We start from the raw sequence: 23,196 nt of genomic DNA, 5'->3' as shown, positions 1-23,196 counted from the left end.
TAGATTTGTGTCCCACGAAATTTGGAAACAAAAGCTGGGATTTTCATATTCTAAAGATGTGAGGATGAATCATTCCAAGAAAAAGATGAAAAACAAACATAAATGCTCCTGAACTCAGAATTCGATTAAGAAATGGTCAAAAGTTTTTGTTACATTGGAGACATGATAGAGGCATCAGGAGGAGCAAAATTATCTGTTAGATCAATAATAATGCCAGCCAGGAATAAGTGGAGACAACTTGGTGGTATAATGAAGTACAGAAACTTTCCATTATCTGTAAAAATTGGAGTTTATAAAACCTGTATCAAACCGGTATTGATGTATGAAAACGAAACTGGGCCCTTTGGGGACCGAAGATGTAAAAACAATGGAAAGAACAGATATGAGAATGATACGATGGATGAATGGAATATCTGAAAGAAAGAATTATGAGCTCAGAAATCAGGAAGAGATTAAAGATCAATACCAGTGAAGAATAACTTGGGAAGAGAAGACGTGGTTGGTGTGGTTATGTTCAATGGAGGTCAGAAGATGAAGAAGTAAAGAAAGCAATGAAGCTCGTGGAAGAAGGAAGAAATTTAAAAGGACGTCCTAAAAAGACATGGATTAAAACTCTCAAGAAATATCTGGAATATTTGGGTTTGCAAAAAAACTGATGCAGTGGATAGATCCATATGGAGGAATGCCATAATTCCACCAACCCCCTGAAAAAGGGGAAAATTGTCATAAAACGTTTGTTGTCATTGTTGATGATGTTGTTGCCTGTGTGTAGACTGTACTCAACAACAATGTAAGTTTATTTTTCATCTCATTCCTCTTTCATGTGCAATATTATTGGCAGGAACATTTGATTTTTGTATTGTGCATGCCATATAATTATGTTTAAAAAAAGAAGTGGTTTTCAAGTTGCCTACTGAGATTTGCAACATAACTCATTTTTGAAGCACGTTAGAAACTTCGGCCAGCAGCCTGTATGACTTATTGCTGGTCCTTGGCCTCTTCATCCATTATGAAAATGCTTCAAACCCATGGATGTAAATCACCTGATCACCTTATCTTTGCTTCCATGACTTCAATCCGAAGTGTCACGATCAATCAAACACTTCCATTTATTTTGCTTATTGCTAAAATCTGCAAATCTATTTCCTTCTTTCTGCACAGTTCTGTCCAAATTTGCTCTTGACTGGTTTGCTTCAATCAAAGGATGACTGAAACTTTAGTCCATGTTTTCATTCCATTATGCTTGGATTAATGCAACTCATTGTTGGCAGGCTACCTGTTTCTCCTCCCCCTTACAGACTTTTCAGAATGTGGCTGCCAGGCTCATAGTTAAAGCTCGTAACTGTAATTACATTATTCCAATGCTCAAAACACTTTATTGTCTTCCAGTCCATCAAATTAACTAGAACATGTTAAGTGAACAAACAAAGTCAACAAATTAATAAAATGCTATTCAACTCAACACAACCAAACAACAAATGCATGAATGTGAATGAACTGAGTGCATCTAAAATCTAAATGCTTTTCCTTTGAGTGCACTGCGATGATTCAATGAAAGGCAACCAAATGCTATCCACAGGAATGGAGTCAGCAACTGTTCAACTAAATGTTTGAATGCTATTTGTCGAAAAGCTGTCCAGCTTATCAATTTGGTCTTACACCAGGACTGAGAAGGAATGGGGCTGTTACCTTATCACAAATTGTCTTGTTGGGTAATTGGCTTCATGGTTCTCCACTGTAATCTGATTCAAGAGACGAGTGAAGAATCCATATTTATGATGGATTTATTCCCCGAGAATTGACTGAATTTAGTATGCCTTGTAATACCACATCTCACTGGGAATGGTGTAATGCCACACATACTTGCATACAGAGAATTTGCATCTCTCCTCCCCCGACTTCCACCATAAACCCTGGCACTATGATTGTTTTTTTAACATCTAAAACCTATCAGTGTACACTCTGAGTACAACCAACAGTTTTGAACTTATTCAATATTCAAATGGAAGACCAAATACCGCATTGGAGTCATCAGAAGGAACATGAAGAAGTAAAGAGCAAAGATGGAGTCATGGGAAGGAACCTGGAAAGGATTTGAGTTTCAGCCACTATTCCTCTACCCTCAAGCCCATACAGGTGTAGTAAAGTGGGCCTTACAGAAAACTTTCTGCAAGAATTCACTTCTCCTTCAGGAGAAATAAAGTAAAAGAGATGAAAGAAAAGAAAAGGCAAGAATTACAATGAATAAAGAGAATTGTAAAAAAATAGAATGAAGTGGGAAGGGAACAAAGAATAAAGATGTCAGGAAGAACCCAAATTGATAGATTTCAGCAGTTACTCCCCAGGTTCAAACGGAGCAACAGGTACAAGCTACCAGAGATCTATCAGTGGGTAAGCAAAGTCCAGAATGCATCAGAATATGGTGTACGAAATATATATATATATATATATATATATATATATATATATATATATATATATATATATATATATATATATATGTGTGTGTGTGTGTATGCCCTCTTTGCCCAAGAGAGGCCGGGATAGTGTAGTAGGCACGGGCGACCCGTCGGAAACGGGACCCATAGTGCCAGAATGCCATGGGGGCAGTGTAGTGGGCACGGGCAACCCTAGGAAAGGGACCCGGGGCATCAACACGCCACGTGGGCATCGGAGGGGGCAATGCTAGAGAGGGCAACCCCCTGCGTTGTAGGGAGCAGCTAGGCTCGGTGGCAGCCTGCGGGCCTGGGGTGCCATGGTTTGAGTTCGGCACAGGGGGAGTTCCTGCCAGTTGAGCCACGCTGCCCAGCCAGGAAATTGTGCGAGGGCACGAATGAAGATTTGAGGGCAAGGCCCAAATTCATAATGGACACCAACACAGGCGACGGGAATCATGGTTTTTAGAACCGATAGTTTTAAAATGTGAGGCGTTTTTGGAATCAATGAACATCATCAATCAATCTTCGATTGATCAATCGAAGATCATCATCAATGAACTTCGAAGTGACTTTTACCTTCTCCCCTTTCACAGATCACAAGTCCTGGGCCATGGTGAAGTAATGGATAAGTTGAGTGAAAATTTTAAATATGTGAAACCCCACCTCCATGTTTGTTTTAGCACTGGCAATTTTAGTTAAGTTGTCCGAATGAGACTGAGAGTTTGTTTAGTTAGTTACGCAGCGCATTAGGTTATTTATTTTTGGGACATGTATTAAGAAATGTCGCACTCAGGGATTCGAAGGTAGAACGTATTTGGGGAAAACTTACACATGCTGGTCACACGAAAATTTGACGATTCGGGACGAGTCTGTAAAAAGGGGAGGGGGTAGTGTTATGAATTTGAGAATTCGATTGCAGACAACATACAGGTTCCTTCAATCAGCTATATCGATAAGTGCTTGTTCCCTAGATAGCTCACCTTCCATTGTTTAAATGTTCAGAAATCGATTAGATGCACTGCGGATCGATTTAATAGTTAGGGAACGAACAATGGAGACATCCCTCCCCCTCTTCTGTGAAGAGCAAGAAGAACTCTGCTGTCCCGTGACTCATGATGTCAACAACTCCCTCCCACCCGTGGCTGAATGGGGGATCGAGCACGAGGGCATGAGTCATGAGTCACGCCGGGAGCGGGGGAGGGGCGGAGAAGGAGATCCTTTCTTTGTTCTTGGTTAGTAAGCTTTTTGCTTCGGCAGAGAGTAGTCATTCAGCAGACCTTCGGGTCCTGTTTGGCTTGGGTTAGGGTTGAGGCCTTCGGAAGCTTTTTGCTTCGGCTGGCTCAGTGAGCTTCGGCTGCGGCCTGGCTCGAGAGGAGGCTTTTTGCTTTGATGGTTCCATGAGCTTCGGCTTCTGCTTGGCTCAGGAGAGCTTTTTGCTTCGAGCTGCTTTGCTTTGAAGGAAGTTGAGCCGGTCGCTCGGCTCGAGCTGCGAGTGGTGGCTTCTTCTTTTTGGTTCGTGGAGCTCTTTGTTCTCCATTTTGGTTCCCAGCTTGGTGCGAATCATCGACCTCTTCTTGGAGGTGGTTCCTCAGGGAAACGACACATCGACGGGAAGGATCGGCGCCTCATCTCACCAGCACGTGTTGAGAAGCGTGGGAGGTGGTTCCTCGGGGAAGCGATGCATCGACGGGAAGGATCAGCCCCTCGTCTCACAATCACGTGTTGAGAAGCGCGGGAGGATTCGCGGGAGCTCGGGAAGGATCGCAGCTCACGGCGATTGGATCCAGCTCGCTGGAGCCCGGGTCTGAACAACTTGAAGACCACATGAGGTGGAGTGGTTCGAGATAGGTTCTGGGTTTCAGCTCACCTGTCCTCCGAGCTGGAGCCCGTTATTACAGGCCTCTGCCACCATTTCTTGGGTGTGTGTGTGTGTGCGTACGTGTGTCCATGGGCCCCTCGAATAACTAGGAACTGCTGTTCAGTGCAAGTGACTGTACATAATAAGTAGACGGTTGTAGTTCTTTTGTCGTGCTTTTGTTGCTTGTATAATTGCACACGTGTTTTGCCTTGTTTAATTGCATACGTGCTTTATTATAATAAATGTCCTTGTGTGAATGTAAACCTGTTCGTTGCGTCCATTCCCTCATTGAACTTCCCCATCTTGCACTTGGAATATCGTTGGTTTTTCAAAAGCTGGTAAAGTGATCGGGTCCAACGAGACTGCGCGATAATACCCTGCTCGGTTATCCCCAAAGGAAGCGAGCTGCTTAAGCGGCTCGTTTCCAAGCGGTCCCGTTGAGGTACAATCTCTCGGTAACCTACCTGCGCGAATAATTATTCGCGCATATTTATATAATTGAGTGAAAATTTTAAATATGTGAAACCCCACCTCCATGTTTGTTTTAGCACTTTAATTATAATTAGTTAAATCGAAGATTTGGCGATCGAAACCTGTCGCGTGGGTGGAGTGCAGGCAAGATTGTGGTGGGATTAAAAATCCACCCGTGACTGGTTTCTGGCGTTGTTCCAGAAAGTCACGACTGGATTGTCCGTTTGGTGGGCGAAGTGACCGCTATTGGATAGACGCGGTCATTCGCACGCCGGCAGGCGGGAATGTACAACAATATATATGTATATATAAATGTATATATATATATATATATATATATATATATATATATATATATATATATATATATATATATATTTCAGTTCAGGAGTGTATTGTCGCTTACAGCTTATCTTGTGGTCCAGTATACCAACAATATGAGACATGACACGACAAAGTAAATCAAACAAATCTTTCCTCTCCTGTTATTGTGCTCCCAAATTTGGTCATGCAAAACTCTGACTCGGGGAGAAAGAGCACAAGTTCAAGGGGTCTTATCCGAGGTGTTTTCTGGTTTAGATGTATGGACTGTAAAACTTCCACAGGTACGGAACCACCTCAAGCAGGTTGGGCACTGAAGCTCCATCCTTATCTGAAACTGCATTTCCAAAAAAAATTTTTGGTAAGAAAACATTTTATTCAAATAAGAAAAGTTTTCTTGAAATAAGAAAACCATGAGGAAGTTTTTCTTGCTCGAAGAAACATTTTCTCTTGGTTTTATGATTTCAAGAAAACTTCTCTTATTTTAAGAAAAAATATTTTTTTACTTATAAAATTATTTCTCACAATCTGCCCAGAGGACTGCGAGGCATGGTGCTCACTTTAAGGCCAAAAAAAAAAAAATGTTGCATTGGCGTAACCCGCCCGACCCTAAAAATTCCGCCGACCCTACGTTTTTTTTTTTGTTTTTTTGCTATCGAAAAATTTTGCCGACCCTATTTTATTGCAATTTTTGTTGTTTTGCTATCGTTTTCAAGTATCTTGTTGATTGCGATCGCGATCGCAAAAACCCGGAAGTGTTTCGGACAGAACCCGCCGACAAAAAGGGTGGTACTCGAGCCGGGGGAGATTTTTGGAGGGATTTATTAGGAAAAAAAATAAAAAATAAAAAAAAAGATCCCGACCGACCTACCCTATTTTTCAGTGACCCGTTACGCCAATGCAACATTTTTTTTTTTTTTGGCCTAATTGCTAGGCCGACACAGCCTCAATGACCCAGTAGTTAACCATGTATGGCTGGGCCAACCCAAGTTAGGAGTCTGAGGATGCCGGCGGAATTCCTGTCGCCAACCCCAACAAACTCCCCTGGGAGGCCAATGCCGCATGCAGTGAGTCGCAGGTACTGTGGAGATAATCTGGGGGAGGGGAGGAGGACCCGTGTCTTTGGGGCACCCCCCTCTGAGACATTGTGGTAGTACCACATGTCTTGTGAGAGGGACCCATCCCCATGGGCTCAGCAAAAACAAATACTTGTCTCCTCATGCCTTTCCACCAAATACTTGTATCCTCATGTCACTTTCTCTCCAAAAGGTGGGGAGGCTAGCAATCTGGACATTTCTTCTTGTGTGCTGCTTGCTCTTGGTGTTGCTCTTAGTAACTTTCATGTAATGATGACTGCATGTAACTTTCCACCCTGCCCTTGGTGCTATTACCTATTCATACAATACATCAGCTGGGATCTTCATTTCCTTCAGATCCATACAGATCACTTCCTTCCATCACCTGCATGGGCCTCCCTGTGGGTGAGGATTATGCAGCCAGCTAAACTGGCTGATTTTGAGTGTTTGCTCGTCAGACATTCTGGCCAGATGACAAAGCCATTCTCATCGACATTTGAAGACTTTCTCTGTCATAGTTTCACTGTCCCCCGACTTCTGCTTCATGCTCTGAGATGTTATGTGCTGGAACCACTGCCGCTGAGAGATTCTGAGGATTGTGTGAATGCATTTGTGATTGAAGAAGTCAAATCCCTTCAAATCTTTCCTGAGAGGTGTCCAACACTCAGGCCCATACAACAGGATAGAGAGGATACAGGCTTGGTACATCAGAGGTCCCTGTTGCTAAACTTCAGCTGACGGAGTATTCCATTGGCTCTTGATGCTTGTGCTATCCTTTGGTTAATGCCTGGTTCCATTGTTACAGGTGATATTACTGACCCCAAAAATGAACACTGAAGCACTCTCCACCCAATCTTCACTCACAAGGATTTTCCTTTTGCGGCAAACCAGTCAAGAACGAACCATTCCCCAAGTACTTTGGAGTCACCCTTGATCGCAGCCTCATGTTCTGTGAACACCGACAATGGGTCACAGAAAAGATCAAGACCAGGATAAACTTCATCCTGAAACTTGCAGGCACCAGCTGGGGGTCAGGTGCACACACTCTTCGCACTGCTAGCCTTGCTCTTGTGGACTCTGCAGCACAATGCTGCTCTCTTGCTTGGCCAGACAGCAGCCACACAAAACACTTGAACACTGTCCTGAAAACACTGATGCGGATAATCAGCGGTACGCTGAACTTAACAACCGTTCAGTCCTGTCTTGCATCCCGTCCCCTGATGTGCGCTGGAAGGCAAGAACGCTGAGAGAGTTTGTCAGCATCAAAGCCAGCTCAGAGTTTCCAATCCATGAAGACCTGCAGAATCTACCAAATATGCGATTCAAGTCCAATACACCTTTCTGGGGCTCTACAAATGTTGTGAGTGATGCGGGGTTTAACAGAAAGGACAAGTGGCACAATCTTTGGACAGACAACAACATTGCTCACAAAGAACCGGTGAGTGATCTGACAGCAGAGCCTCCGGGTTTCGACCTCCCCCGGAAACAGTGGTCTTCACTCAACAGGATTTGCACTCTCCATGCAAGGAAATCACACCACCTCCATTAATGGAATTTCAGACGGCCCAGAAAGTGAATGTGGTCACCCAGATCCAACCATTCATCACATCCAGTCTAATAAATGTGTGTGTGTCTCCTCCATAACTCCAAAACCATAAAACTTAGCAGCCTGAAACTTTGCATGCAAAGGAAGAAAACTCGAAGGAAATGCATGGGTGAAAATTGGATGTTTTGGTTAATTAAAACGCCCTTTTTGAAGATAATTAATGGCCTTATTTAATTATTTCCTTTATCAGGCACTTCCTCGGCCGCCTCACTCTTTGGAGTCTTAAGGAGTATCCTAGATAACTTTGCTGGGGTCTGAAGCCGCCATGCTTTTTGGCCCGCTCAACCATGATGTGACTTGGAACAGGCCGCAACGATTTCTTAATGATAAAGATTTCTTTTCACTTTCCTCACTCATATTATCAAATGCCTGTTCATCAGAGCTACGAATTGCTGGGTACATTGCAATGCTTATAAACGTCCGGAGACGTCAACGCTCGTGGTTTTATTTCATTTTTGCACATGCCATAGCTTGAAGAGTTTCTTGAACTAAGCAGAATTACAAAATTTAAACTCCAGAATCGAACTTACAAGCTCTTCTGGCTCCTAAAAAACAAAAGTGTTCATTTGTCCATTTGGGACATATTTGACATTTCAGGTGTCTCCAGAGTCCGAGAGGTGTATGTTTAATATGACGGTGCGGTGATTGTGAATCGTGTGCCAAGTGAGCCGTTTATTATCAAACATTTCCGTTGGAGTGCTTCAGCTACTTGACAAGTGCTGTACAATATTCACACTGTTACTGAATGCTGTACTGTATGTCGATTGACTTGAACAATGTTCAGGGGCACTCACGTGCGTCGTGGCCACGTGTTGTTCTGCGGTGAAACAGGTGGTTGCTGGCTCGCTGAAAATGTGAAATTTTATTTTCCACGATGTTCCCCTTTGTTCTTCCATTTCACGGCCTGTCACTTTGACATCGATACATATTAAAAAAAATAACGTACACAGCTCACATTGACCGAGCTGCATGATGGTGGGTGGTCTCTCGGTTGGTGTCTCACCAGCTGAATATGTTATGCAATTTCATTTTCAGACGACATCGCTTTATTTAACTTTATATAGCATTGGCAAATCCAGGGGGGTTTCCTGGTTGCCCGGAAACCCCCCCCTCTCCCAACAAAAAAATATTTACCATTACAGTGGCAACCCCAGGGGTTCCCTGGTCACCCAGAATTCCTTCTCCCACAAAAGTGTTCCACAAAAAGGGCCAGAAGCCTCAGAAAAACTGTATCAATACAGTACCTAAGAAAAAATAAACCACGAACAGCTCACAGTAATTTATTTGGAAATTATTTGGAAGATTTATAATTTTCTGTTATTTGGAACCCCCCCCCTCCTCCACCCAAATTCCTGGATTTTCCCCTGTATGGGATGTTTTCATTATCTACCCGTCACTTTGACATTCATACATTTAAATAAAAATAAACCTCCATCGACCTCGTATTCGGAGTTCCTCTTTGTTGGTTTGAGCAGTGAAAAACGTTGGCAGACATTCTGTGTTCCCTTTGGATTGATATATCTTTGAATTGCATTTTGTTAATTTTTCGCTTGAATTCCATATTTAAAGAATTATATGTAAAAGGTAAGCCTTTGTGGTTCTTCTTTTTGTCTACTTTATCCTTGCGTGTGCCAAGCGAGCTGTTTCTTAGCAAGTGTTTCGTTGGAGTGCTTAAGCCACTTGGCAAGCGCTCTACAATATTCACACTATCACTGAATGCTGCATGTCGATTGACTTTTTTTTTGTTTTTGAATACATTGTCGAGGCTCGTATGAGAGCTAACACACAATGCACAACAAGGGGGGGGGGCAGGAGACGAGAGCGGCGAGAGAGGGAAGGAAAAAACAGTTGTGAACAGAGACATTAGGAGATCTGTGGAAGAGAGAGGGATGAGGCGGGGAACACGGGGGTAAACAAGATGGACACCACAGGGACTTTCAGGACCTTACATGACAGGGAACTTTCAGGAAGGACGGCAGGGAATTTGAAGGAGGTAGGTTTGGGATGGATTAACGGGGGAAGAAAACATCATGGTTAAGAAGTGGTGGTGAACAACTGTTTTGAAGACCTGGAGGGAAGAATGGGATTGAATAGAGTGTGGGAGTTTATTCCAAAGGTTGGGAAAAAGAGGAATGAAAGAGTGAAGGTGAGAAGTGATTCGTGATTTTGGTAGTTTTACCAGAAGGCGGTTGCTGGCGGACCTTGAGCGCCCTGCGGAAATATGGGGGTGTGGGGGGACATATCACAGACAGAGCAAAGGGGGGGGTTGAGACTGAAGAGGAGATGGTAGAAGGCAGAAGGACCACTGATCTGCCTGCGGTGAGAGAGCGTGAGAGGCCCAAAGACTCAACTTCACTGCGGGGGATACCCATGATCCTAAATGCCTTGGTTTCCACAGCATGAAGCCGAGAAAGGTGAGAGGCAGGAGCACCAGCCCAGAGAGGAGAGCAGTACTCCATCAGGCTGCGGACGAAAGCTTTGTAAGTGGTCAGGAGCTCAGGTGGGCCGAGGAAGGACTTTTCATGACAGAGGTTGCCCAGTCGGCGACTGGCTTTCGAGGCCAGGTTGGAAATGTGACTTGAGCAAAGTTATGGGACACTCATGTGTGTTGTTGGCCACATGTTGTTCTACTGTGATACAGGTGGTGGCTGGCTCGCTGAACATGTGAAATTTTATTTTCCACAACATTCACCTTTTTTTTCTTCCATTATTGGACTCGTCACTTTGGCTTTGGCATCGCTAAATACAAATAAAAATTTAACGTTTCGCTTTTAAAAGTTTCTTCAAACGTTTCATGCATTGCGTGATGAAACCACTTGGTGCACTTTTTTTCAAGTTTCAATTGTGATATCACACGCAGTTCTATACTGAAGGTAGGAAGGTAAAATCAATTGTGTGATCACAATGAAAAATATATCTTCAGTTATGAATTAAGGAATCTCCACATCATGGCAGGAAAGCTGAGAGGTATGCATGCTCAATCTGTGTAGCCTGGATTCGAATCCCAACCCAGCTATAAACTGTCATCCCGGTGTTTCACAGGCAGGGTGATTCATCAATGTGTGTGTCATTTCTTGGGTGGATGATAAACTGGGTGTCACATCTGCTGGAATCGCTCACACCTCTCCCTCCCTCACCACTCTTCCACTTTAAGTCATTAAGGTTGTCATTCAGAAACTTGTTGTTGTCACCTATTTGTTGAGAAACGTGGTGTATAGCAAGAGAGGAGGTGAATGCAGTCTGAACTGGTCCTTCCTGTTTGCAGTGGAGCTGTCACAATTCTTGAGCGCTCGGCCTTCTCATATTTTTCTTCACCTTTTTTTTCTAGGCTCCCTAGTTGGTGACATTGATCAGCAGGCTCCCCGCACAATACCTTCGGCTACTCGATAAACTGCTTCACCAAATCACTTGGTTTCTTGGAGAACAGCCATAAATGTCTGCCATTACTTGAGAAATTCTCACATCACCAGATTGTCATACACCAATGTATTGCCATGCAGTTCCCACGAGACCCATGCTATCCAAGAAAGATCTCGCATTCCTTCTGCTCATAAGCCACACTGAGCTCCTTTGCTTTGCTCTCTGTGCACACATCGTCGTCACCGAGGAATGCTCCAAGTTCTCCACAGATGAGCACTCAAAGGAAGATCAGCGTCGCGTAATCCTTGAGCATCGCGTTAGCCAGCAGGTAGTGATATACTGCCGGTCACCAAGTTTTTCCTTCAATTATAAAATTTTACTGTCATGCAGTGCATTGCTGTCACGGGCCAATGTTCTGTAGAGCAAACTGACCTTCAGAGTTGATGATTGTCCTGTCTGTAGTATGAAAGATCTCATGGTGATTTTCATAAGAATGGACCTTTGAGCTTGTTCCAAGGCAAAATTTCAAATCAACTTATGCTTTGGGCATTGCCATGACTACTTTACCATATGAGCATCCCTCCAGATCTATGACCACTGCTTCAGTACAGTATAGCTCTGGAAAGGGTACATTTGAAATATCATGAGATCGAATTAGTGATGCACAATATCATAAATTGGTCATATGGAAGTCTCCCTTTCTTCCTGACTTATTTTTCATTGTCACTAAAAGTCCAGCAAATCTACGTGAAAATGACATTCATTTTCTCTCGTGTCACACAAGGTGAATTTACTAAAAAAAAAAAAACCCCAAAAAACCGATTGCTGTTTTATCATAGCAATTTTTTGGGTTGAGTTGTTAGCTTCGTCACATTTCTACAATCAGTTCATATCCCATCCATGACGTTGTCCATTAAATTGCAAAGTTAAGCTCATTTGAAAGGACAAACAATGTTTCTAGATATGTTTTAATGTATCTTAAACTATTCCATTTGCGAAGACATTGGGTTTGCACAGTCGCTTTTAAAAAGCCAAACTGTTTCATCTTTCAAAAAACTGAAGATACGGCTGCAAGCAATGGAAAAGGAATGACAGCTGCGAAACACACAACTAACCAAATGTTTTTTTTTTATTCAAAAACAAAGCGCTTGGATCCTACATTTCGGCTACAGGGTGGCCTTCATACAAGTTGTTTTTCATCACCTGCCACAGGCACATATCACCTTGCTTCCCTGGGAAGGTATACATTTAGACTGCATCTGCCAGATGAAGGCCACTCACAGATTGTGGCAGAATTGAGCCTTTTTTCTCTCGCTGCAAACTACTCAGCTGGCTGTGCCTTTTGAATTCTGTGATTTTTATACTCGTGAAGAATCTCCGCTATCAACTTGTCTTCTTAATCCGATTAATAATTTCATGATTTGTTGTTTTTTAACTTTCCATGAGAACTAACAATGTAATTTCCTTGTTCGTTTCACATGAACACATTTAATCTGGTGTTGGAAAAGGATGTTAAACACCTCCATGATAGAGTGCTGATGGAGTTGTAGTGACTCAAGTGGGTTTTGAGAACAAAACAAATGTTGAATCTAGCTAAGGAAGACAATTTTTACTGCTTACCCAAAGACAGGTCAATTTCTGAGACCTTTTTGAAAAAAAAAGACTTCCCCATGGGAGCTCTCAAGTGATATTATGTTTCACTGATACAATTTCGTGCCACGAGTACAATTTAGTGGCTTTTGTCAGTGATGGAAATTGGAAGTAAATGCTTTCCAGGCCAGGCACAATGCAATTGTGTGCTAAATTTGGGGCCGTCGTGTGTTGGCCTTATGATTTATTTGCCTCGTGCACTCTGCCCTGGGATTTGCTGTGTTTCGTTCTCAAAACGATTACCCCTTTTGATTCCCTCTTGGGACTCATGTGTCTGTTTGACATTTCTTAAAGTTTATTATTCTTCTGCAATTGTTTTCCTCTCCACACTAATATTTAGTTTGCATCCAATAATTCAGAGTAAAGGTAAGAAGAGACAGAGTTTGTACTCACGCTTGAGTTATCGCTGCTTGTAAATGTCAGAGCAAACAAGGAACAGCTCGGCTCTCGTAACCCTCCTTAGTTTGCATGTGCAGTAGGAGATGGTTTCATGCCCTTCCAGCCAGCAGTGAGCAAGACAAATGTGTAACACTTTGACACTTTCACAAGGCACAAGAAAAAAAGACATCAACAGCGGTTGGATTGATACAAAATGATCCTTTTAACAGCCAGAGTTCCTTTAAAACATTTCTCACATTCATTAATAATCCAGGCCATCCCATTATGAATCAACTGTGGATTAATGATGTTTGCATGAAATAATCTGCATGGTCTTTGCCTCCTTCAACGAAGCAATATTATGTGACCATTATTACCCCACATACGCGGCGTGAAATGCAGGGTTAAGCAACTGGTTCACGTCTGTCCGTCTGACGTCTGTCCATCTTATCAGTTGATGATCAAGCAACAACTTATTACCTTTGCATTCTGCGAAAGGTTATGTTTTGGTCGGCGTGTATTTATTTATTTATTTATTTATTTAATTATTTGTAATCTTGTGATTCGTATCACTCAAAAAGTATTAAAACGAATTGCATGAAATTTGGTGGGATGATTGGTTATTAGCCAGGAAGCATTCGATTAGATTTTGGGATCGTTCAGGTCAAAGGTCAAGGTCAAGGTCACGAAAAGGTCAAAATCGTCTTTTTACGATAACACGGTCAATTTTTATTCAATTTGCATGCAACTAACGCCAAAATGTTCAGAATTCAACGCCTCATCTTGTGATATGCAATATGACACAATGACGCCCATACTCTTGTTACCGGTTCGGGGTCAAAGGTCAGGGGGGTCACGACCTTGAAAAATACGCGGTTTTTGTCATAACGCGGTCAATTATTGTCCGCTTTACATGAACCCAGCACCAAAATGTTCAGAATTTAATGCCCAATCTTGTGACACAATGACGTCACAACACATGTCACCGGTTGGGGTAAAATGTCGGGGGGGGGTCACGCCCTTGAAAAATATGCGGTTTTCAGCATAACTCAGTCAATTCTTATTCGATTTGCATAAAACCGGCATCAAACGAGATTCCCTTCTCTTGTTGAAACGTTGTATTCACCGAGCTTGCGAGTGAAGACTCGCCAAAACGACGTGAGTTGATTGTTGTTTTGTCCGTAGCCCCCGAAAGTCGGGGGGGGGGTCATGACATTATAGATATGTGGTTTGTGTCATAAGACCATTCATATGAAACCAGTTCCCCACACTCATACCAAGAACAAAAATAGTAGTGGCGGCGAAGGTATGCGCTCTATGAGTGCCCGTTCTAGTTTAAATTGAATGTTATATTTTGAACACAAATCGGAACATGAATAGAACTAGAACGGGCACTCAGTAGAGTGCATACCTTCGCTAACGCTACATTTTACCCCCCCCCCCCAGAAACCTTTGATTGTGAGGGTATTTAATCCCATACCACATCTGCCATCTCATTTGTGTTATGATGGCTTAAAAACATTAAATTTCCTGTGTCATATCGTATATCACAAGATTGGGCATTGAATTCACAACATTTTGGCATTGGTTGCATGCAAATTGGATAAAAAATCAACCGCACTATGGCAAAATGACGATTTTGACCTTTTCATGACCTCGACCTTGACCTTTGTACTCTTAATTTTGTAATTGGTATTGCAGTGTGGGGAACAGAACAGTCAACATTTTGGTGTTGGTTTCATGCGAATCGGATAAGAATTGACCGTGTTATGACTAAAACCGCACATTTTGCAATGTCTTGACCCCCCCTGACCTTTGACTCCCAACCGCTAATAAGGGTTATTACGTCATTGTGTCATGTCACATATCTCAAGATGGGGCATTGAATTCTGAACATTTTGGCATTAGTTGCATGCAAATTGGATACAAATTGACCGCACGATGGTAAAAAGACGATTTTGACCTTTTCATGACCTTGACCTTGACCTTTGACCCGATCGCTCCCAAAATCTAATCAAATGGTCCTTGGATAATAACCAATCATCCCACCAAATTTGCTGCGATTCAGTTCAATACTTTTGGAGTTATGCAAATAACAAACAAACAAACAAACACACATATTCACAAATAGATAAATAAATACACAGCGATCAAAACATAACCTTCGCAACAAAGTTTGCGAAGGTAAAAAGGAGCATTTCGTTTTACCCTACCTTGACTCAGAATTCATCCTGATCACACTTGGGCAGAGAGGGGTGAGGTAAAAAGATTTTTTTACTCTTTCTGCTTGTCTGACGGTCAAACAAAATTAAAAATCATTTGAAACAGGAAACATACTATTTTTAAGGATGTCATAAAGCACACATACGACAGGCACAAATAATTAATGTCGCATGTCACATCGGGTAGTGTAATAGACACTGGGTAAATCGGTGGTAAAACCCAGATTTAATTTTATTTATACACCTTTAAACCTCTATTAAAGTTGAATTATATTCTTGTAGGTTGTAAAAAAACAAATCACCTTCATAATACTTATCTAGCATGAGAGGGTGCGGCATGTTTTAGTGGTGAAGATGAGGCGGCCATCATGGGTATGTGCCGATCGTCTCCATCAACGCGTCTTTATCGTAGCCATCATCAACACTGTGATCACGTTATTCGATCATGTTTGTTATCATTATTAATACAGGTAAGTTTCATGATCTTAATAACTCAAGAAAATCAACTTTATTTTGTGTTCTTCATGCAGTAGAATGAGCCCGGTGTTGGCTTTACGGTTAAGGTGGTTGGCTTAAGTTCTTAGGGTCTTGAGTTTTGAGTCCTTGCTGTGCTGTTTATGTAGCACCAGGTGGGTTGACTCAACCTGTCATCTTTCCAATGTCAGAAAAATGAGCACCAGCTTCCTGGAAACAGTGGGCACTGCATCAGTGACATAGCCATGATCCCAGCAATGATGCAACCTGCAGCCACTGTAGATATAAAAAAAATTGCTGTATATAAAATAATAATAACAACTCAAGAAAATAAACCTCATTTCATGTTCTTAATAACTCTTTTATTCATTAATATAAATCGCACAAAAACAATGAACAAACATGTTAATTAAGGATACAGTTTGGACAAATTTTAAGTTGAAGTCCCGAACCCTATTTTCTCCACTACCTCCGAAGTTTGCGGATTTGTAAGAACTTAACCCCCACAAATGGTAAGCCCTCCTCTATATGCTTGAACACTGTGTGGGCTCTCGTGTTCCATGAACTCTCCATTTGGTTAAAGTAATGCCTGTTATGAGGAAAGGGGTGCAGCATTGTTGGGAATGTGCTGTTTTGGCTGTGGAATAATTGAATTGGGGACATTCCTGTCTCTGACAATGAGGTTAAAATTGAAACTCCATAAAATAATAATTCCAAACAAAAGTCACTTATTTGGACTGCATTATAATATTTGCCATGATGCAGTGTCTTCAGATTCCCAATAAATTTTTGGTGATAACTGATTGTTCGGTCAGTGTGAGTTTAACTTGACATGTGCTCCTATTCTAGACGTCTCATTTAGGGTTTCAGCGATCACACAAGTTGACAAAAAAAACTGCTAAATGTGACTGGATTGAGGAGTGTGCAGTAGCATTTCAAAAATCGAAACACGTCTTGAAGAAAGTTCAAGTGGTGTCCTCTTCGACGGATCCTGACAGATTCATTTTGGATGTTGATGCCAGTGAGGTGGAATTGGAACTTTGAAACGAATCTCAACGCTGAACTCTGATCACACACGAAAGCAGGACTCAAATCCTGCTCTGCTGATGTTGCTTCTCCTCTGTCTACTCTTTTCCATCCTATCCTTCAGCTTTGGCTCCCTCCCATCTGCCGGGAAGTGAGGAAACATCACTTCCATCTCAAGAAGAGTACAAAAACAGATGCTCCCAAGAAAAGTTATCAGAACAGTGCAAGTACATCCTCTCAACAAGGAAGCTTACTTCCAATCCCTCTGGAAAGACAGTGAGAATGTGACAAGTATCTGGATTTCATGATCTGTGCTAAATGTTAAACCAGAGTCTGATTATTTCCAGGTCATCAGAGAGCACAGCTATTGCTGCTGCCCTGGCACTGGGACGTTGGATTGTACCATCCAAAAAGTAAAGCCGAGTGTTGGCCTAATAGTTAAGGTGGTTGGCTTGAGATCTTCAGGTCTTTAGTTCAAGCTCCTGCTGTGTCATTGAATTAACACCATGTGGGTTGACTCGGCCTGTCATCCTTCTGAGGTTGGGAAATGGAGTAGCGGGGGGGGCATTGCATCGTTGGTTTAGCCATGCCCCCCAGGAAATGATGCAGCCCTCCAGCCAAAGGCTGCATACGAATAAATAAAATAAATCTACAAAATGCAAACAAAAGAGTTCTTCAGAGTGTCAGAGATTATTGATGTACATAAATAACAAGACTGGGGTGAAGATGCTGCCTTGGGCCTCTCCAGCTTTTATTTGAAAATGAGATGATTCTGTCAATGGATTGAACAGAGGACGTCAATAATCCTGAAAAGAAGGTGGCTTTGTATTCTGTAGGTAGAAACCTTGCTCAGCAGAACATGGTTCTGTCACAGGGTGTGCAAGGTAGCCTGGAAATCTATCTGAGTCATACACCATGATACGTAATGGAGATCTAATCACCAGGGAGATTTGATGCCTTATTATATTTATTGAATACAGTCAAGGCGAGTGAGTAGGGTACAGTCTTTCCCAAATCCCCATGTTCCTACACCAGTTGAATGACCAAAGGAACCATTGGCTCCTCAGAATGTAATGTATGGCGTTAGAAAGAAACAGAAACCTTCATGTAAAATTAAATACACCAGGACCCCGACATTTTCGGGGGATACGTTCCAGGAAAACCCAGCAAATGTGGGGGCATTGTTTCAATGGGAAATGGGGGGATAGGTTCCGGGGATTTCCCAACCTGCGAAAAATCCGCGAGTGTCGGGGTAAAATCCGCGAGTGTGGGGAAAAAAATCCGCAAGTGTTTTGTCATTGTTACAATGGAGCCAAGGGGGATAGCGTTATCAGTTCAAAGGGGAAAGTTTTTAAAGATCAAAATGCTTTTGACCACGAATGTATGATTACAGTTTTATTAATAATGATGCTTACAAATAAAATTTTTAAAAACGACACCAGGCACTATTTCCAATTTATTGAATAATGCATTTTAAAGTCCCTTATAATCATACCGTACCGTGAAACGAAAAACAACAACAACATCATGTACCATTTCAATTTTTTCTTAAACAAACAGCACACATAACTTTGCAAAAATATGATGATGATGATGATGATGATGATGATGATGATGATGATGATGACAAAGATAAGGTGTGCCGGGTGTAATATGTCTTGAAAGTTATTATTACCCCCTGATGGAGCAGCTGGATGTGGGAGGTGGTGGACGGCAGAAGGAACATCACCTCAATGTTCGGGTGAGTGCCGTTCAGGTCTGTGGGGTGGCCAAGAGCATTGTCAAGCAGCAGGAGTACCTTGAATGAATGGTTCTTTCCTGCCAGGTACCTTTTGAGCTGAGGAATGAAACAGTTATGGAACTGGTCCATAAAAAGTTTAGATGTCATCCACGCCTTCCTGTTCGCCCTCCAGTACATGGGTAGTGCCTGCTTGTTTTTGTTTTTCAGTACACGTGAGTTCAGGGAATGGTAGAGCATCATGGGCTTTCCCATGAAGTCCCCTTCGGCGTTTGTGCAAAGGAGATTGGGACCATACTCTGTGCAGTGTCGGTGCTGCTTAAGTAGTCTCCTTGGTTATTGGGCACAATCCTGGATGGGTCGCCACTCCAACACAGTACACCAGCATGCTGGCACTTTGTGCAGAGGAGAAGGGATACCTGTCCTTTGCGACCTTAAAGCCGGCTGTTTTGCTCTCACGCTGTGAGATGAACGTTCTGGTCGGCATCTTTTTCCAAAACAAGCTGGTCTCATCAGCCGGTCCAAAACAAGCCGGTCTCATTAAAGACCGGCTCAAGCAGGGACCCATTCTCCTCTGAGCCTCGTGAGTTCTGAAGGGAATGTCGTTGTCTGCGGAGGCATGTTACCCTGATGAACTTGATGTTGTGCAAATTATATCGTGCCTTGAAGTGGTGGAACCACCACCTGCTTGCTGTAAACGGGCTGGAGGTGCCACTTGTACCCGCCGCGCTCATGCTTGCACCACCCACGCCAAAGAGATGGTCGTGCAGGAGCTTCGCCTTCTCCCATATCTGTGGTATGCTTTGTGGCATACCCTCCTGAGTGTTATCCTCGATCCTTGAGAGCCATTTTCGAAGAGTGAATGGAGCGAGAGGAATACACAAGTCAAAGCAACGCGATGAGAATGATGGTGATCCAAGATGCGGTGAGTAGTCTGCGCATTGTTTGTGGGGGATTTTTTTTATGGGTGGTGCTGTGTTCAGCAGCTGATAATAGATGTGGTGAGCGATGTCATTGTGTAATTAGTCCGTATGTAGCTAGCTGCTAATTACACTAATAGATATGCTGAAGGTTTCCATTCTTTAACTCACAGGACATGACGTCTTTCCTATCTGCAGGCAGATTATGCCAAGTGTTTTTAAAATGTGACATCTCAGATGGTGCTGTTTGTAGCAAGATGGTAATTTACACTCAGATGTGCTGAATGTTTTCATTGTATAATGTCCGTATGTGGCTACCTAGTAATTACTGGATACATCAATCGATGCTGTTAGTGTTTTCATTCTATAAGTAGCTCACGGGGATGGCGTCGTGGGGAATGACGTGTTACATTGGTGAGACATCCCGTGAAACTATGTTTATGCTGCGAAGCTACAATACAGTGCTGAATGTTTAAAGTGCACATGGTGAAACGTCCTGCAAAACTATATTTGTCCCACGAAGCCACAATGCACGTTCAGGGAGCAGGTCATGTTCGCGGCTCATGAAAGATATGTTTTAGATTTTTGTTATGTTTGCGGATCATGAAAAAAAATAATCGCCGTGAAAACCGCGAATACGCGGATAATTTCCCACGAACGTGGGAGCATGTTGCAAATTATCAACCGTGAATAAGCGGAACCCACGAATGTTGTAACCGCGAATGTCGGGGTCTGGGTATACTTGTGGGATTGTGTGTTGAAACCTCATTCCCAACAAATATGACACAGGCAATCATTTCACTAACTTACACAAAAACACAAAGTACTGCATCGGTCAATGAAATTGCATCAAACTTTTGGTTTGAGAATGTGATTGCTGCACTCTTTTTTTGATACACATATTACTTTAATTTTTTTTTTAGTTCACTCTGTCCATTAGGAGGCTTCCTTTATCAAAATTCAGCGAACATTTTTGTGATTAATCTCTCCTGTTAATGTTCTGCTTATAAATAGGAGAGAATCATCAAAAATTAATTGCATCATCCATTGGTGCTACAAGAGTGGTTGCTAACTATTCGATCAGCTGATATAAGAACTTTATGGACTTCACTGAGTTGACTTCCTCAACATATGAACTAAAAAATGGGCTAAACTTAACTTATTTTTGGGCCAAACTGTCACCTTCTCATAAAGTTGATCTTTTGTGATGTAGAGGTGCGTTGTTCTTTACTCTCAATAAATGTGACATGGGATTTTGAGTGTGCTCTCCTGAATGTGTCTTCCAAGTATTGGAATGTTATTGCTACGGTATTTATCCTATCCTCACCATCTTCTCATTACCCGCCATTCACCCACCACCGATTTATCCAGCCCTCACACTTTTCATTTCCTGGATGCATATCTGCAGCAAATGCCTGTTGATAATAATTTAATTGAAATACGTTTTGGTCTCTGAATCAAATTGATCAGTTTTATGTCAATTATTTGCACCCTTTCTTGATCCATGGTTTAAATATAAGGCAAATGATTAAGTCTTTTAAATTTGTGGTACTTTAATTTCTCAAATTAACTAATATAGTTGTCTCCTAAAGTCACTCTTATTACCTCCACCACCGAAGGTGGACTGAGGTTATGTTTTCACCCCTGTTTGGCTGTCTGTCTGTTTGTCTGTCTGTGAGCATGGTATCTCAAAAAGTTATGGATGGAGTCAGACGAAACTTGGTAAACAGATTGGATGTGTGACAAGGATTAATTGATTAGATTTTGGCGATGATCCAGATCCAGTCATTAGAATCATAAAATATATTCTTCACAATTTAGAGATCGGGCCAAAAACTTTAAATCGCACGATATTTAAAAAAGTTGTTGAGACTTGTTATGACAAAGCTAGATTGATGAGTTGGTTAGATGACAAGAACACGCCAATTTGATTTTGGTTCAGGTCCGGATCCATATCCGGCCTATCAGTGGGATACAAAATGTAAACTGTTCAGCCTGGTGGAGACATGCGCTCCACCGATTGCCATTCTAGTTTTGAAATGTAAACATCTGCTTATTTTTGAAAGCTGCAAATGATTTAAAAACGATTGTTGCAGCTGCACTCCAAGGTCAAAGAAAATAAGTCAAGAACCAAAATAATCCCCCACTGTACATATCAGCACCCACTGATGTGGGAAGAAAAGCTTTATGGCACTTTAAAGTCATAAACACAACTAACAATTGATCTCCAAAAGCATCATGTCAGAGATTCGTCATTGTTATGCCTGGTGTTGGCTTAATGGTTTGGGTGGTGGGCTTGGGATCCTCAGATCCTGAGTTCAAATCCCACTCAGCTGTTCAATTAATACCAGGTGGGGTTGACTCTGCCTGCCATCCTTCCGAGGTCAGTAAAATGAGTGCCAGCTTGCTGGTATCCTGTGGAGGAGTGGCAATCCATCCAGGATTGTGCCCAATAGCCAAGAAGACTGCTTTGGCAGCACCAATACTCTGCACAGAGTATGGTCCCAATGGATGGATTTTTCATTGTTAAGATGGAGAGAAATGACAGATATTTCAGTTGAAAAACTTAATCAATTCCAAGGAACTTTCTTATACCTTTCTCCATAAAGTATGCACAAAATAATCTATATCCCATATTACTGTTTAACTTTTAAAAATATATTTTATCACTTTGAAGTTCAATATTTACAAGGACTTGTATTTTTTTTAATGTGGGCTTCTATTGATCTTTATTTGTTGATGGAAGTTAAAAATTAGGCCACAGATAATTTGCCCTGTTTATCCACAATAATGGCTGAAAAATGTGCTCTTTTTTCAGTGTGCAATCAAACATAAAACAACTCATATCATTGCAATTACATCCATTATATGTATATTTGTGAAATCAGTTCAGCTTTTGAGGAATAAAATGAGGAATACTAGTCTATCAAGGCAGGTATTTTTCTATGTCGAGGTGGACAATTCCAATGAGAGGTTTTATCAAATGAAAGTTCTTTCACTCCAATGAAGGGCTGAAACATAAGCTTGACTTTGCTTCCCATGTCGGTTGGCATTCCTTTGTCAACTCCTGGTTGATAAAACTTAGTGATTGAAATTAGTTTTACCCTTTTGCTGAAATAATCTGCATGCAACTTTCTTGGTGTGATGTGTTCTGGTTTGCAAATGTCTATGAGTGAGCTTTAAAAGAATGGAATATATGTGAGTGCATTTCTTTAGTAAATGATTCATCGACTATACCTTGGTATCAAGAATTTAAACTGGCAGTTGGATAAGTAGCCAGACTCATGAATTTAAATTTCAATGATAATGTGTTTGTCTTTCACTGATCTTGTTAAGTTCTATCGAAAAGTAAGTTTTGCTTTGCCTTTAAATATAGACAATGTCAAAAAAAAAGTTGTCAAAATCTTTTATTTTATTTCTAATGTCATTAAGCTGAGATTTAATTGCATGCAGTTATTTAGACTTCATTTCAAACTGATAGTAGTCTGTCATTTTGTATCATTACCTCAGTACAAATAATGTTTAAGTTATAATACTGGAAAATAGTATAATGTATTTGCTTCTATTAACAAAATATAAATGAAGTTGTCCAGCTACCTATGACCTGACATGTACTATGAGTACATCCAGGACATGGAAGGATTGTGGAAATAATTAC

At 41.7% G+C, this 23,196-nt stretch overlaps 1 protein-coding gene and 1 long non-coding RNA gene across 12 annotated transcripts in view; one reads left to right on the top strand and one right to left on the bottom strand.

The window, feature by feature from the left end:
* Window positions 1–23,196, top strand: part of LOC147032393 (zinc finger protein 385D-like) — a 722,012-nt gene that overhangs the window by 563,486 nt on the left and 135,330 nt on the right. The gene's annotated exons all lie outside the window — the stretch shown is intronic.
* The window catches only part of LOC147032394 (uncharacterized), a 164,074-nt gene that overhangs the window by 128,053 nt on the left and 12,825 nt on the right, over window positions 1–23,196 (bottom strand). The window contains exon 3 of the long non-coding RNA XR_015055148.1: window positions 13,174–13,319. This is a non-coding gene — a long non-coding RNA (uncharacterized LOC147032394). The remainder of the gene's footprint in view (window positions 1–13,173; window positions 13,320–23,196) is intronic.

Source organism: Eptatretus burgeri, chromosome 2 (assembly GCF_056783735.1).
Source record: "Eptatretus burgeri isolate ZD-2024b chromosome 2, Ebu_testis_v1, whole genome shotgun sequence".
Taxonomy (NCBI): domain Eukaryota; kingdom Metazoa; phylum Chordata; class Myxini; order Myxiniformes; family Myxinidae; genus Eptatretus; species Eptatretus burgeri.
This window is presented reverse-complemented; position numbering and strand designations above follow the sequence as displayed.